The 15,323-nt window shown below is 38.1% G+C and overlaps 1 long non-coding RNA gene across 3 annotated transcripts in view; it reads right to left on the bottom strand.

Moving 5' to 3' along the window:
* LOC309634617 overlaps positions 1 to 15,323 on the bottom strand; it is a 66,136-nt gene that overhangs the window by 37,700 nt on the left and 13,113 nt on the right. The window lies entirely within an intron of this gene.

Here is a 15,323-nt window from a genome sequence, read left to right as displayed (position 1 = left end):
CTGGTCCCTTTTCAGTTTGCCTCTTCCTCCTTACTCTACCAGTCTCTTAACCTGCTGAGGCACGTGAGCGCCACTCCAGTAACCCAGTCGTTTAAATATACCACACAGAGGTCATCCCCACTCACCCCAAAGCTTCACACAGCACCATCCCTCCTTCCTAGGACCCATTCTCATCTCATCTCATCTCACCTCCCCTTCCTTCCTTCCTCCCTTCCTTCCTTCCTTCTCCCCTCTTCTTGCCTCTCTCCTTCCATCAGGCCTTCTTTGACTACTTCTGGCTCTGAGTATAGAGATACAATTGTTCATATATCATATATACATTTGTATTTCTATGTTATACATTCTTATATATTTTCAATTGTGTGTATCCAGAGTATCCCATTAGATTATACTGAACTGCAGTGTCTATAATGTCTATTCTTTTGTTACCCTTTGTACAGTATGTTCACGATTAACTCACGGAAAAACATTTTGACTTTTTTTTTTAACATTTGATCTTTCTCCAAATCCCCTGGCTTCCAGAAAAACTATGACAATAAAATATAGAGAAGGCTATGGCTGGGTACAAGCTGAGCCAGGGTGCAGGGATTTGGAAGGGAGGCCTGTACTGAGGAACACAGGAGCAAAGCTGTCACTCCCAAAGCACTTGCCTCCTAGAAAACATGTAAGTGAAGTATTTGGGGTTTGCTATAAGCAACTGATCTGAACCCTTAACAGTAAATCACTTATTATTGATCATTACGATCACTGAGATCATCATCAAAAAATTTAGCACCTATATTGTGAAGGCGCCATGCTTACAGGATACAAGGAGACATTGAACTCCTCTTCCCTATGATAAACTGAAAATCTAATGTGATAGAGACCCAATATGCTCAGCCACCTGAGTGGTACAAAAATATAAGAAGAAGACATCATCAAAGGCTGTGACAACCAATTAGTGCTTCACGGAGAAGGCTGAACCTGATCTGATTCTGAAGAAAGGGTCAAATGTTTAATGAGCATAAGGAAAAGCATACATTTTAGGTGGTAGGTACTATTTGAATATTATATTCCTTTATGTGAACCTCTATTTAAGAGTTCGGTTTCAAAAAAAAAAAAACAAGGGCTTCCCTGGTGGTCCAGTGGTTAAGATTCTGCGCTTCCACTGCAGGGGGCGCGGGTTTGATCCCTGGTCGAGGAAGTTCCGCAAGCCACACACAGTGGCCAAAAAGGAAAATAAAAGAGGAAAAAAAAAAAAAAAAGAGTTCGGTTTCATTATTATTTCATTAACAAAAAGATCATTCCAATTCCATTTATTGAGTACCGACTATCTGCAAAGCACTATGCAAGGTAGAATGGGATACAGACCTGAATGGGTTGTGACCCCTTCCCTGTAAGAGGTTACAATATAGTGGAGAACAACAACATTTAAATCCCGGACTAACAGCTTGCAGAGTAAAGGAAGCTCAGAAAGTTGGTCCAGGACTGAAGCAAAAATCTCCTGACTGCCACACTGTTGTGTAGTCCATTTCCAGAACACAGTAAACCCCTTTAAGGGCAAACTCTGGCAAAATGCTCTAATTGTGGATGACATCAGGTAAATAACAAGAGGGTCTGGTACAGGGCTACAGAATGGTGATACTATGTATTTTTCTATCATCATCCTTTTCACTATTCTCATAGGAACTGTTTTTTTGTCAATTCCTTGTCTCAGCCATGAGAACTTTTTGTTCCTGAAAAAGCGTTAAGCAAGCTGTGTGGAAGGGACCTTAGTATTATCCAATCCATTCTTCTCATTTTATAAATGAAACAGCTGATGTCTGTTACAGAACTTGCTTAAAGGTCATGAGGCTTTTTCTTTCGTTCATTTCTTTAATGATAACAGCACTTACATTTAAGTTTTATGTTATAATTTGACATTTTTAGACATTTCTTAAACTTATCTCATGACTAATCCAGGATGTGACACAGGTGACAGTAAGTTAGACTGATATAATTAAGTGCTCTGAGAAGCTTCTGCTGCCCGTCCCCACATCCCCACTAGTGATCCAACACTTTCTTTCCGTGACAGTTAAAAAAGAACCTTTGTTACTTCTCCAAAGAAAACTATCAAACACAATAATACATAAGAAATTTAAAATTACTTTTTATTGGTACATATTTTTTCCCCCAAGCTTTAAATGCCACCCAATTGGATTTGGTAATATAATTCTGAATAGAAATATATGTGGTTTTAATGTTAGGAACATTAGAAGAACTGAGGTTGCTTTGTTCCCCCAAGTCAATCCTTTTTTGACCTTATGTACTGAATTTTTATCTGCAAACTGGACTTTTGCAATGAATTGTTCCAATTCATCAAATATGTATCAATTTCCTACAATGTGTACTGTTTTATGCTTGACACTGAAGGACACAGTAATAAGTAACACATAGTCCCCTACTATCCAATTGCTTATCAGATACTGGGCAGTGTTTCATGGTACACAAGTTCATGAGAGATAAATAGCTGCTGTTAATTTAGCATAATGTGAGTAAGATATTTCTTCTTTTTCCTAAAGTATATCTAAAGTTATCAGAGGCTTATGAAAAGCCATGGGTGATACCCATTTGTGTTCCCAACCTACCAGAGTGACTTCCATATAGAAAATTATGTGATGAATCATTATAGGAATTCTGTGACACTGAAGCAAGCACCTCCCTCCAAGAGAAAAAAATCCCCAACCCTCCCCCCACAAAAAAAGCAGGTGTATGAATTAACACCTGAGAAAATACATATAAACTAAAAAACAGAACATGAGAGAATCCAGTCAAGACGATACTTAGTAGTGCTCATTGCTTACAGTCAAGATGTCATTTTAAACAAAGAATGAGGTGAAACAAAATAAGAGGAAGATCCAATGACAACTACTTAATCATGTTCTTTTTTTAAAACACTGGAAATATTCTGTTTAATGTTGGAAGCTCTTATCCTTAACTAGTTGCTATCCTGTATCACTCAAAGTATGAAAAGAAACATTATCTTTGTGGAAAAATCACAGCCTCATAAATCATAGTGCAGACTAATCAAATTGCATCATCAACTTTTAAATTTATTTCCATATTTCACGAATACGTAAAAGAGTATCTCATGTAGCAAGGGAGCTTGATAAATATTCACTGACACTAAATTTCTACAAAAGGCAATAAGGATAGCTGGGATTTTTTTTTACCAGTAGTCTTTGGACTATCAACACAACAAAAATAAGATGTATTTTACTTGTGTTCATATTATAAAGTATTTTTCTTCAGACCTTAAATAACCAAAGACACATTGGCACCAGAAAGATGGCAATAACCTCGCAATTTTTGATGCTACTAAAACAGTAGGTCATGTTCTATTCATCTGGTAAGAGGCCAGTTTCACATCAGGGAGCACAGAATGATGAGGTTATAACTAAGGTTTAGACATCTTTCACAAACGTGTCCTCTTAAATATGAGAAACAATTGTGTTCTAAAGGCTTTGCTTAAAACCAGGAATAAGGGTCTAATTGTTGCCAACAATTTGTTGCTATAAAACCCTCTTGCTCATAGACATGAGCTTGGCTTACAACAGGCCATTTTGTGCTCTGATTATTTATGCTGATCTATATAGTGATGATAACTAACTTTCTACCCAAGGGTGCTTTGTTTGGAAAAGACAGCACTGGAAATTTAAATGCTTAAATAAATGCCAAGTATTATTACTGGCCCTCTGTCCTCTTTTGCCACTCAGAGCTCCTGTGGCAGTTTTAATCTAAGGGCTCCTGTGTTAATTGTCCACTATACCCTTATATGATCTCACAAACTCTATTGCTATTGATGCCAAGGCAATCAGGATTCATGTGGAGATCTGGACTGAATGTGTATTCAAGGCTGACAAGGGAAAGGGTTTCCTTAAGTACTGCAAGCATCCAGTGAATGTTAACGTCATTTGGAAGACAATGCAATAGAAGCAAGTAAGAGAAACTTCTTAAAGATCTGTTTGACACCATCCAATTTCAGTGCAACTTCAGCAAAAAAGAAACAGCTAACACAATAATGAAACTGCAGAAAGCAAAACTGAATCCTTAGAGAGTTCAGAACTGGTCGTTTTAGATCTCTGATTTGATCCTTTGATCGTTCATCCATAAGCAAATGCAATTTTATTTTAAATTCCCTTCTCACTCTGAAAGAAAATGCTTCAGTGTATTAGGGGAAAATAGGGGGAAAAACAGAGAAATCTTTGTTGAGCTCAGCAACTCTCAAATGAGCAAACTATGAACATGTTTAATTCTTTCATTCACATAGGGCACCAAAATACTCTTTAGTAAATACCTATTGAGCGAAAAGACTGTATTAATAATTCTTATAGCTAGATTTTTATCTACCATTGTTCAAGTCAGAAGATGCTACAATTTGAAAATGATGCTATCAACAATGATTATTATCTGCCTGAGTGGGTGTTGCTGAAAAGACCGGATTACTCTAGAGTTACTGGGTGTGGTACACTTTCTTCAGTTAAGAATTAAGGTTAGAAGGGCATCATGCCTGCAACTCACTCTTAAATGTCTCAGAAAAGAAAAAAAAAAGTGGATACATGAATAGAACTAAAGAAATATACTATATGTATGTAATGTTTTAAGGTGAAGACTATCCAGGAGATTCTTTATACTATTCTTGCAACTTTTCCATATATCTGAAATTATATTTAAAAATCTTTAAGTATAATTAAAGTTCATATACTTTGAAATATACTTTTGATGAATGATAGAAAATTAGAATCATTTTTAATTGAGATATAATCATATACCATAATGAAATAATTTTTAAAAAGAATTTTTTCATTAAAACATCAATTAAAATTATGATCCCAAATTATTATGAAAAATATGTATTCACAGAAACCATAAAAATTCTATATCTTATGTTTAACAGCAAAGCTTGTATTATATTCTCATTAGATGAAATACTAGAAAATAATTCTTTATGTTTTTATTCATTAGCTAGATTGTCAGAAATAATACCAAAAAAGTAAAATACCAATGCATTAAAATGTTTGGCCTTCAAGCAAAAATTTCATCATTTCCCCAATTTTATCCCTTTGTTAATAGCAAAATTAACTAAATTCCACATGTTTTATTCCTGACCCAACCACCTACATGCTCTTTAACCTTAAGTAAGTCCCTCAACCTCTGTGGACCTAGCTTCCTTATAAAAATTTACTGAGTTGTATTAAATTCTTAGATGTTCCTTCTAGCACTAACATTCTAAGTTCCTTTTTACAAATAGGGAAATAGAAATTCTAAGTTACTTTCTAGAAGTCACATGATAAAAGTCTAATTTTAAAAGAGTCCATTAATCATATCCAGTCTGGAGTCATACACCAACATGAAACCCATTGTCAAAAAACCTTCCTAAACTTCCCAAGCACACCTGCTGTCAAGGACTCATCCTCGAGTGATCAGTTGCCAAAGCTCATCTCGCTCTATGAGGGAGAGTTATAAACTCTCTGAGTCAAGTCTTCTGTAGAGAAGAAATAATGTAAACAGTGAATGAATAAGGGTAAAAATTGAGTGATTCCAATAAAAAATGCTTATGGAGGACTGCACAGTATAGAGATAGGTCACTCAGCTGAATCGTCTACAACATAACCCTCAAAGCTGTTTGGACTTAGAATGACTTTTTTTTTTAAATAAATTTATTTATTATTTATGGCTGCATTGGATCTTCGTTGCTGCATGCAGGCTTTCTCTAGTTGCGGCGAGCGGGGGCTACTCTTCGATGTGGTGCGTGGGCTTCTCATTGCGGTGGCTTCTCTTGTTGCAGAACACGGGCTCTAGGTGCGCGGGCTTCAGTAGTTGTGGCATGTGGGCTCAGTAGTTGTGGCTCACGGGCTCTAGAGCACAGGCTCAATACTTGTGGTACACAGGCTTAGTTGCTCCGCGGCATGTGGGATCTTCCCGGACCAGGGCTCGAACCTGTGTCCCCTGCATTGGCAGGCGGATTCTTAACCACTGCACCACCAGGGAAGTCCTTAGAATGACTTTTATCTAGTTAAGACTTAAATTCTAGTTAAGTATTTCCCTCACATCCTCTGAGTTAAACCAGTTTCACATTATTTAATTCATCCATCCATCCATTCATTTAATAACCTTAATGAACCCACAGCAGTGTGCAAGGAAGCCAAAAAAATTAACTCAAGGCACTTAAAATCAAGTTGAGAAAAAAATACACATACATGAACTAACAAATACAAAGCAGATGTGAGCAATATGATTTAAAGTTGTCTTAAAAGATAAAGTGAAGCATATTAAAATTTTTAAGAGTTTATTTGAATAAAAATCGGGTCCAATTAGGCAGCGCCAAACTGGAAGTGGTCAGGAGTGCTCCATCCACAGAATCTGGGGACAGACTTTTTTAGAGAAGACAGGGAAGCAAAGTAAGGAATTTATTGGTTGGTTATAGCTTAAAGCTTAGTTGGCTGTTTGTGACTGGTTGTCCTTAGGTTTCAATTTCATAACCTTGAGGCATGTACAGGCTTAGATCTCCAATTGCTTACTTAGGCTGCCACAGAATTAGAACCACTTCAGTCTAATGTCCTTTTTGTTTAATTAACAGCTGCATAGAGAAATTCATAGGAAAAGTAGAGGGAGGGTCTGGCATATATTAAGTGCTCAGTAAATGTGGGTTGAATGAATGAATATACTATTAGAGTAGGCTAGTCAGGACAAGTTTCCTGGTGTATGAGAAGTAATAGGCAGAGAGAGACTAAGGAGCAAAGGTCAGCCTGGCAGAGCAAATGACATTAGGAAAGGCCCAGTGGCAAACAGAAAAAAAAAAAAAAAAAAAAAAAGGCAGGATGTAGAGTTTCAACAGATTGGCTTGGTTGGAACAAAAGGGTTAGTTGATGGGTGAAAAGGAAGAGTGTGAGGTTTGATAAGGTATGGTACATTCTGATACAAGCCAAGCTGTCATAACAGATTAAAACATTTGTAACACCCTAAGTATAACAGTTTTGTTCTTAAAACTTTGACTTCCTCTCTTGAAATGTATTGATAATAAAACGTTAATTCTGTCAGACCAAGCTATTTAAATAAGTAATATTTTGTATATGGAATAAATGCCATCAAGATTATAAAGCAAAAATATAATGGTCTAGGCAATGTGATGGATGGAGAAAATTTAGAGATTATCTCTTCTAATTTAACCCCTCTTTATAAACTGAGGGGTCAAGGATCCAGGCAGATTAGGGTCCTAAGGTATTGACAGTGCCAAGCTAGGCTGCTGCCCTATTTACCAACAGCTGATGGAATCTTTAATGTTTACAACTCCACCTGAATTGCATAATTGTTATTATTTGAAGATCAATACAGAAAATATGAAGCATATAAATAATTAGAAAAAGAAAAGATAAAGACATCATACACAGAAGATGTTGAAATTGAAGGGTGGGAAGTTTAGACCTGGATTAGGGCAGTAGCTGAGGAAAATGAAAGGAGAGGTCAAGAGATATTCCAGCTAAAAGTACTAAAAGTAAAAAGTTTGGGTTTTTCCGAACGAACTTTTTGGCCAACCTAATACTTTTTTGAGTGACTGCCTGAATAAGGAGGCCAGTAAGAGAGTAAGAACAAACAAACAAACAAACAAAAAACTGCAAATATGACCCTGAGCATCAGACCTGATGGTTAAGTTTGGAAGTTGCTCAGTTGTTCAGGTGGAATGGTGATAGTATTAAAATAGATTTCATCAAAAATTAGTTCTTTAAAAAGCAATTCTTTGGGTTTTCCTGGTGGCACAGTGGTTAAGAATCCGCCTGCCAATGCAGGGGATACGGGTTCGACCCCTGGTCCAGGAAGATCTCACGTGCTGCGGAGCAGCTAAACCAGTGCGCCACAACTACTGAGCCTGCGCTCTAGAGCCCGCCAGCCACAACTACTGAAGCCCGTGTGCCTAGAGCCCGTGCTCCGCAACAAGAGAAGCCACCACAATGAGAAGCCCACACACTGCAACACAACAAAGAGTAGCTCCACTCGCCACAACTAGAGAAAGCCCACGTGCAGCAACGAAGACCCAATGCAGCCAAAAATAATAAATAAATAAAATAAATTTTAAAAAAAAGATACCTAAAACACCTAAAATTAAAATAAAAAAAAAAAAGCAATTTTTTGCAAGATGAAAAAGTTCTGGGAGTTCTCTGGTGGTCCAGTGGTTAGGACTCACGCTTTCACTGCTGTGGCCTGGTTTCAATCCCTGGTCAGGGAATTAAGATCCCGCAAGCCACGTGGTGAGGCCAAAAAAAAAAGGAAAGAAAACGTTCTGGCGATTGGTTGCACAACAGTGTGAATATACTTAACCACTGGACTGTACACTCAACAATAGTTAAGATGGTAAATTTTATGTTAAAAAAGAATAAAAAATAAGTGCATAATTTTTTTAAAAGGAATTATTTCTATTAAACTTTTGCTCCATCTACTCTGGAGCTATATTAGCTTTTTATGTTTTAGGAGCACAGACTCACAGGTCACCTCAAGTAATTGGAAGCCTATCTATTTTAAGGATACACATGACAATAAAAGAGATAAGAATATCATAGGTACCTAAGAATAGCAGTATGATTAGGCTTCAATTGGGAACTGAAATGAACATGGAACTAGACAAATTCCATGTGCACCTAGAGACTGGATTAACTTGTCACTCTTGGCTGCTGCAGGAATGCAGTATTCCCCAGCCATAGTGTGTCACCATTCCTGTGTCTCTGTGACTACCAGCCAACTGCCTCATTTAGTTAGTTATAGCTCTGCTTACTTATAATTCCAGCTTACTCATAGTATCTATGACTGACTTCCAGCTTCTCTCCCCACAACCAACGGACTGATCCTCTCTGTATATCCATTTCAAATTCGTAAAAGGAAAAAAAATCTGGCCTAGCTCCATTTTCACCTTAAGTGTGCATCATAATCACCTGGAGAGCTTGTTAAACCACTAATTGTTGGGCCTCATTCCCAGCCTTTCTGATTTAGTAGCCTGGGGTAGGGTCTGAGAATTTACATTTGTAGCAGAATCCCAAGTGATACTGACTACACCGGTCTGGGGACCACACTTGAGAACCGCTGGTCTGGTTAGTCCCTCTTGTATCTGTTTGGACAGAGCAGATGGGGCTCTACCTCATGTTGTAAATACCATACCTCTGACTCTCAGGCTTATAATTGGAGACTTTTTAAAACTTCCTTCTCTTAATGGCCTCTTCATTTAGGCAGTCACCCAAGTCCTATTGCTTTTTCAACTGGAATGTCTCTGACCTGCCCTTTTATTTTCCTCTGTCACTGCCCTAATCCAGGGTCTCATCTCCCCACACCTGAACATCTACAGAAAAGCGTCCTGTTCCAAGCCATGCCAAACTACCTTTCCCACTGACAGTCCCCAGATGCTTTTTCCATTGGCTCCCTTTGCCCATCTCATGAAACTAATCACTGTAACACCTCTAAACTTTTCCCTTTTAAGTCAATAATATTTACATGCTTATTTTTCCACACTGATGTTTCCTTTCTATCATGACCTCCTACGCTTTCCCTTGAGAAACCCACCTATCTGAGAGCTCTTAGGACCAGATTTACTTAGGAAAAAACTTCAACTTCTTTTTTATAAAGATGACTCTAGAATTTAACCTCTAAACCCTCTCAAGTTCCATCACTACATTTCAACTACTAGCTGCTAGCTCCACCTAACTACTCTGAGAAGCTCGAACTCGGTGTCCAAAGCCAACCTCAACATTTATCTACTCATACAAGTTCCTCCTCGGGTTTTTCTTATTCCTTTAAAAACAAAACAAAAGAAACAACACACACACACACACACACACACACTCCCATTGTACCAGTCATCCAGGCTCTTAATCACAGTAATTTCGATTTTTCTATCTGCTCCTCTTCTTTCTACTCCCCTCACCCTACTCCATCTAATTAGAAGCCAAGTTCTACAGATTCTACCACATATCACAGGTGTTGCTGAAACCTGGCACTTTCCAACTATGAATGTCATCATGATGTTCTAAGCCATCAACCACTTTTGATCTACACCAGTATTCCTCCAATGTTTCTACAAAAGTACCTCTAACAGCAGAGAAAATATAAACGGTGGAGAGGAGGGTACCCTTATGGAATGTAACCCTTAGCGGCTTTTAAATATTTCTACACCCACTTTGGAGAAATTTCTTTGTAGACTCCTGTTATCTTTAAAAAGTTAGGCAGATTTCGCATCCTCCCCCATCTATTTTTTTTTTTTTTTAAGAATACAAAAGGCTTATTTACATATCCAAGGTACTCAGATCCTACAGATGCGGACATGCTAACTCCTTCTTTTAGAATAAACTGATGATGGGCAATAATCAATATCAGAAACTTTGTATTACTCTTTTTTGTTTTTAATTTACTTATTTATTTTTGTCTGCACTGGGTCTTCATTGCTGCACGCAGGCTTTCTCTAGTTGCAGCGAGCGGGGGCTACTCTTTGTTGCGGTGCACGGGCTTCTCACTGTGGTGGCTTCTCTTGTTGCGGCTCCTCCATCTATTTTCGCTTTAACATTATAGGAAGCGTCTAGTTAGCTGTTGGTGAGACAAACTGATGCTTTGAGAACATTTTCTACGTCGTTTATCAGGAGCTTCACATTGGGGTACCTGCGTTCTGGTTTGAGAAGAATCCCTGTTGACCCCACCTGGTCTCTCTGCCCTCAGTCTGTGTGTATGTGCCATTTTACTTCATCACACACTCCAATAGTGCCACGCTGCTACCAAATTAAGTATAAGCTGGTTTCTTTTGATTCAAAGCCCTCCAAAAATGATCATTCCAATTTTATTTCTGATACTAAGTTACTTTTTTGCAAGCTGAAATGCTTTGATTAGTATGTTCTCAGTATTTTAATTGAGTCTGGTTGTTGGCATGTGAGATAACCTGAGAACTTGTTAGAAATGTGTATTTTAAGTCCTGTCCTATACCAGACCTGCTGAATCAGAAACTCTGGCTGAGCAATCTGCGCTCTAACAAGCCCTCCATGGTGATTCTGATGCAGCTGAAGTTTGAGGGCCGCTGGTCTAGCATTTAGTTTTTGAATTTCAAATGGAGTAAGAGATGGATTTAAAAAAAAAAAAAAGAAGAACCTAATGGAATATAAACTATTATTTAAGTGTAAAATGTGTTTTTTTTAAGACAAAATGTTAACACCCACTAAAGGCTCTTTTACTAGAATTCTGCTACTAAATATAATTTTCATATAGGTTCTTCTTAATTTAGAAAATGTGTTCTAAAGGAAGAAGACCAGATTAAACAATTTTTAGTTCATTTGTCTCCTCCTAGTGGCAGGCTTTTAAATATTGACCACGACAACCTCATTTATGTTTCTCAGAAATTGTAGTTCTGAATTTTTTTCATGATTCCTCTTATTAGCTACAATTAAAATCAATTGGCCCTCCTACCAAATTACATAGATTCTTCTATATTAGCTCCAACTATGGCTGCAGAAAACCATGTAATTTATCTCTTCCATGGCTCTTTTTAATCTGACTTGTAAATCTTCCCTCATTTTGTTACCAACTTCTTAGCAGTAGAAATTCATTACTTAGAACATTTGAAATGAGTTTTCTTCCTTTACAGAATGTCAACAACATCCAGGTGTTTACCTTTATTCCTCTCACTACCGCTCCCTTTCTGGCAATGCCACGGGAACCACACAAAATCTCCAGGGTACTGGGAGAGCCACTGCCTCCGAATCTCTTTTCAATGAGCACTTTGAGCCCTCAAGCTCCTAGGCTGTATTGACTTAGGGTGTGAACAGATTCCTTTGACTCTTAAAATCAACAAGACAGGTTTGATTTCTTCCAAAAGATTTTATTAATATGGCAGGATAATTTATGGAGACACTAGTACACTACATTTTCCCCTTGATCCCTTCCAAGCGGGCAGCCAGGCCATTTGTATTCCTTTGTCTTGGATGTCTAAAGGATGGAAAGCTGAAGCTACTTGAAGACCGTGGCTTTTCCCATCTATTGTTAGAGTCTGAGCTCACTGAAGAAATTATGCTACATGTCTGAGAGGTAAAAGAGAAGAGGTGCCTTTATTTACACTGGAGGAAATAAATGAGATTTCCTTAGGCTGGGAAGGAGTGTAAACTGGTGTGTCCTCATTCCCCTAGCAGCACCCTGGAGAAGTGTCAAGACCTATGGTCTGCTTAGAAAGGTTAGACCACTAAGCGTCAAGGTTTCCAAACATAACAGGGATTCCCATGCTCTGTGGAAACAGAGTCCCTGCATTTCAAGGATCTGTGTGACTTCACACACGGGCATCTCAGCAGTAACCAATGTGGGCTGAAGACTGGAGCAGTCTCTCTCTCCAAATACTATGTATGATCTGGGAATGGCGGGGAGGCAGTGTAAAAGGGAGGAAACTGATGGAGATTAAATTTTCCTGCCATCCTAATGTGACAGGGGCTCAGTTAAGTTCAATTTGATTTAAAGAAAATAAACGTTTTTTAAAAATACATCCAAGTTTGTGACTGCAATTCACATACTAGGAAATACAACAAAAAACAAAGCAAAAAGAGATGGAGAACACAGTAATGGACAAATTCACGGAACAAGGGACACTGATGCTAATGTCACTCAAGTCTTGCTATACAGATGACATGGCATACATTAGGTGTGACCTCCCTAGTTCTTTGTCTCCCCTTTCAACTCTGTTAAGGTTGGATGTTCCATGTCATTCCTCCAACCTTAGCTAGCCTGATGCAGGGGTTGACATCTCTAACAGGTCTGTTAAGCTTCCCACTTTCCCAGAAAAGGTAACAGAGTATAGAGGAATATGTCAGACAAGTAAAGTTTCCTAATTTTCTAAGTCTCAGTTTCCTAATGTGTAACATGGAAGTTAGACTAATGAGGGCTGATATTTAGCTTGCATGCCTGCTAATAACTTAAACCATACCCGTTGTTAAATTATTGAAACTCTTCCATATCAGTCAGTAACAAGCAAGTGCCCCAAGCGATTTTCGCTTCCCTGTTTTAAAACTAGCTGCTTCTATTATTGTTGTTGTCTTTTTTTAAAGCAACAGCTTTATTAAAATATACACGTCATCAAATTTGTTCTTTTAAAGCATACAATGCAGTAGTTTTTAGTATATGCAGAGTTGTGCATCCATTACCACTAATTCCTGAAAATTTTCATCACCCCCAAAAGAAACCCCACATCCAAGAGCAGGTATTCCCAATTCCTCTTCCCCTCAGGCTGTGGCAACCACCTATCTACTTTCTATTCCTATAGGTTTGCCTATTCTGAACATCTCATATAAATGGAATCATTCAATATGTGGCCTTTTGTGTCTGGATTCTTGGTGTAGTTTTCAAGTTTATCCATGTTGTAGCATGTATCTGTACTTCATTATTTTTGCTGAATAAGATTACATTATATACGTGTAACACATTTTGTTTGCTTTTTTTTATTGCTTCTATTTTTAAGCAAAGATAATTTAGTTTTTTAAAGCTGGCGTCTGGGTCTTACTATCTTTTTTAGGATTGAGAGTAGAAGGTATTAAGAGTGGACTCCGGGCTTCCCTGGTGGCGCAGTGGTTGAGAATCTGCCTGCCAATGCAGGGGACAGGGGTTCGAGCCCTGGTCTGGGAAGATCCCACATGACGCAGAGCGACTGGGCCCGTGAGCCACAACTACTGAGCCTGCGCGTCTGGAGCCTGTGCTCCGCAACAAGAGAGGCCGCGATAGTGAGAGGCCCGCGCACCGCGATGAAGAGTGGACCCCGCTCGCCGCAACTGGAGAAAGCCCTCGCACAGAAACGAAGACCCAACACAGCCAAAAATAAATAAATTAATTAATTAAAGAAACGTTTAAAAAAAAAAAAAAAAAAAGAGTGGACTCCAATTACAGGTCATGGAAATTCCTCCCAGTCACCAAAAGGCTTCTTTCAAAGCTGATGCTGATGGGTTATTATGCCCAATAAGTTTCCTGTTTTCTGTCTGAGAGATGTTTCAACCTTTAAGCTAATTTTCAAAGGGCATGAGCTCTAGGCCATGGAGCCAATACTATAAGGTCTTCTTTCCTCCCAAGGGAATGGTTTACTAGTCTATGTGCTATGTTATAATATTAACATTTACAGATTTTGTATACACATATATTTTTGTAAATACATAGAGTATCTCTGAAAGGGTACATAAGAAACTGTTAAAAACAATTGCCTATAGAAAGGGGAGCTGGGGGACAGGGATGGAAGGCTTACTTTTCAGTCTCTATCCTTTCGTAAATCATTCAAAATAAATAAAAATAATAATTATGTCTTAAATAGTAAACAATAACCTCGACTAGAAGTATGAGGCTTGTTTATTTGAAAGGGGCATCTTGAGTCATTACACTGACCTCGTAAAACACATTTTCATTCCTCAAGCCTTCACTGTCTGCTGCTCCCTCAGCTTGGACTGTCCTTCTCCTCTTTATCCTCCCTGAACCCTCAATAAAATCTGACAATTTATATAATTTTTCAATTTACAAAGCACTTTTTTTTTTTTTTTTTTTTAATTTTTTGGCTGCATCGCAAGGCATGCAGGATATTAGTTCCCCAACCAGGGATGGAACTCTGTGCCCCCTGCATTGGGAGCAGGGAGTCCTAACCACTGGACCACCAGGGAAGTCCCTTACAAAGCACTTTTAGATACATGATCTAATCTTCAAACAAAAAAATATATACAGTGAAGATGAATAATTTTATCCTCATTTAATAAATAAGAACACAGGGGATGAGAAAGTGCAGCAGCTTGTGCCAGGTCACAATTATTATATTTCAGAGCTATAATTCAAATCTACAACTGCTAACAAGTCCAGTGATTTTTCCACTTTTTTTAAGCTACAAAATCCTATTCATTTAATGGAGGAACTGGGTAAAAATGCACAAAAATGTTTACTAAAGTGTTGTGCAATATCAATATTGCACAATAAATACCATCACATAGATCTGTATTTATCATGGAAAATATGGACAAACAGCCATAATACTACATATAGTGAGAAAAGCAAGTTTAAAACAGATGTACACATAAACGATGTGTTTATGTAGAAAAAAGCTGGAAAGATATATTGTGTAGGAAAATGGGTTTTTTTGGTTTTTTTAATAAACTTTGTTTTTTGTTTTACTTTTTATTATTAGTTTTTGGCCGCGCCATAGGGCACGCGGGATCTTAGTTCCCCGACCAGGGATCAAACCCGCACCCCCCTGCATTGGGAGCTCGGAGACTTAACCACTGGGCCACCAGGGAAGTCCCCTGGTTGTTTTTTTGTTTTGTTTTGTTTGGCCGCAC

This window comes from Balaenoptera borealis (assembly GCF_965194805.1).
Source record: "Balaenoptera borealis genome assembly, chromosome: 9".
Classification (NCBI taxonomy): Eukaryota; Metazoa; Chordata; class Mammalia; order Artiodactyla; family Balaenopteridae; genus Balaenoptera; species Balaenoptera borealis.
This window is presented reverse-complemented; position numbering and strand designations above follow the sequence as displayed.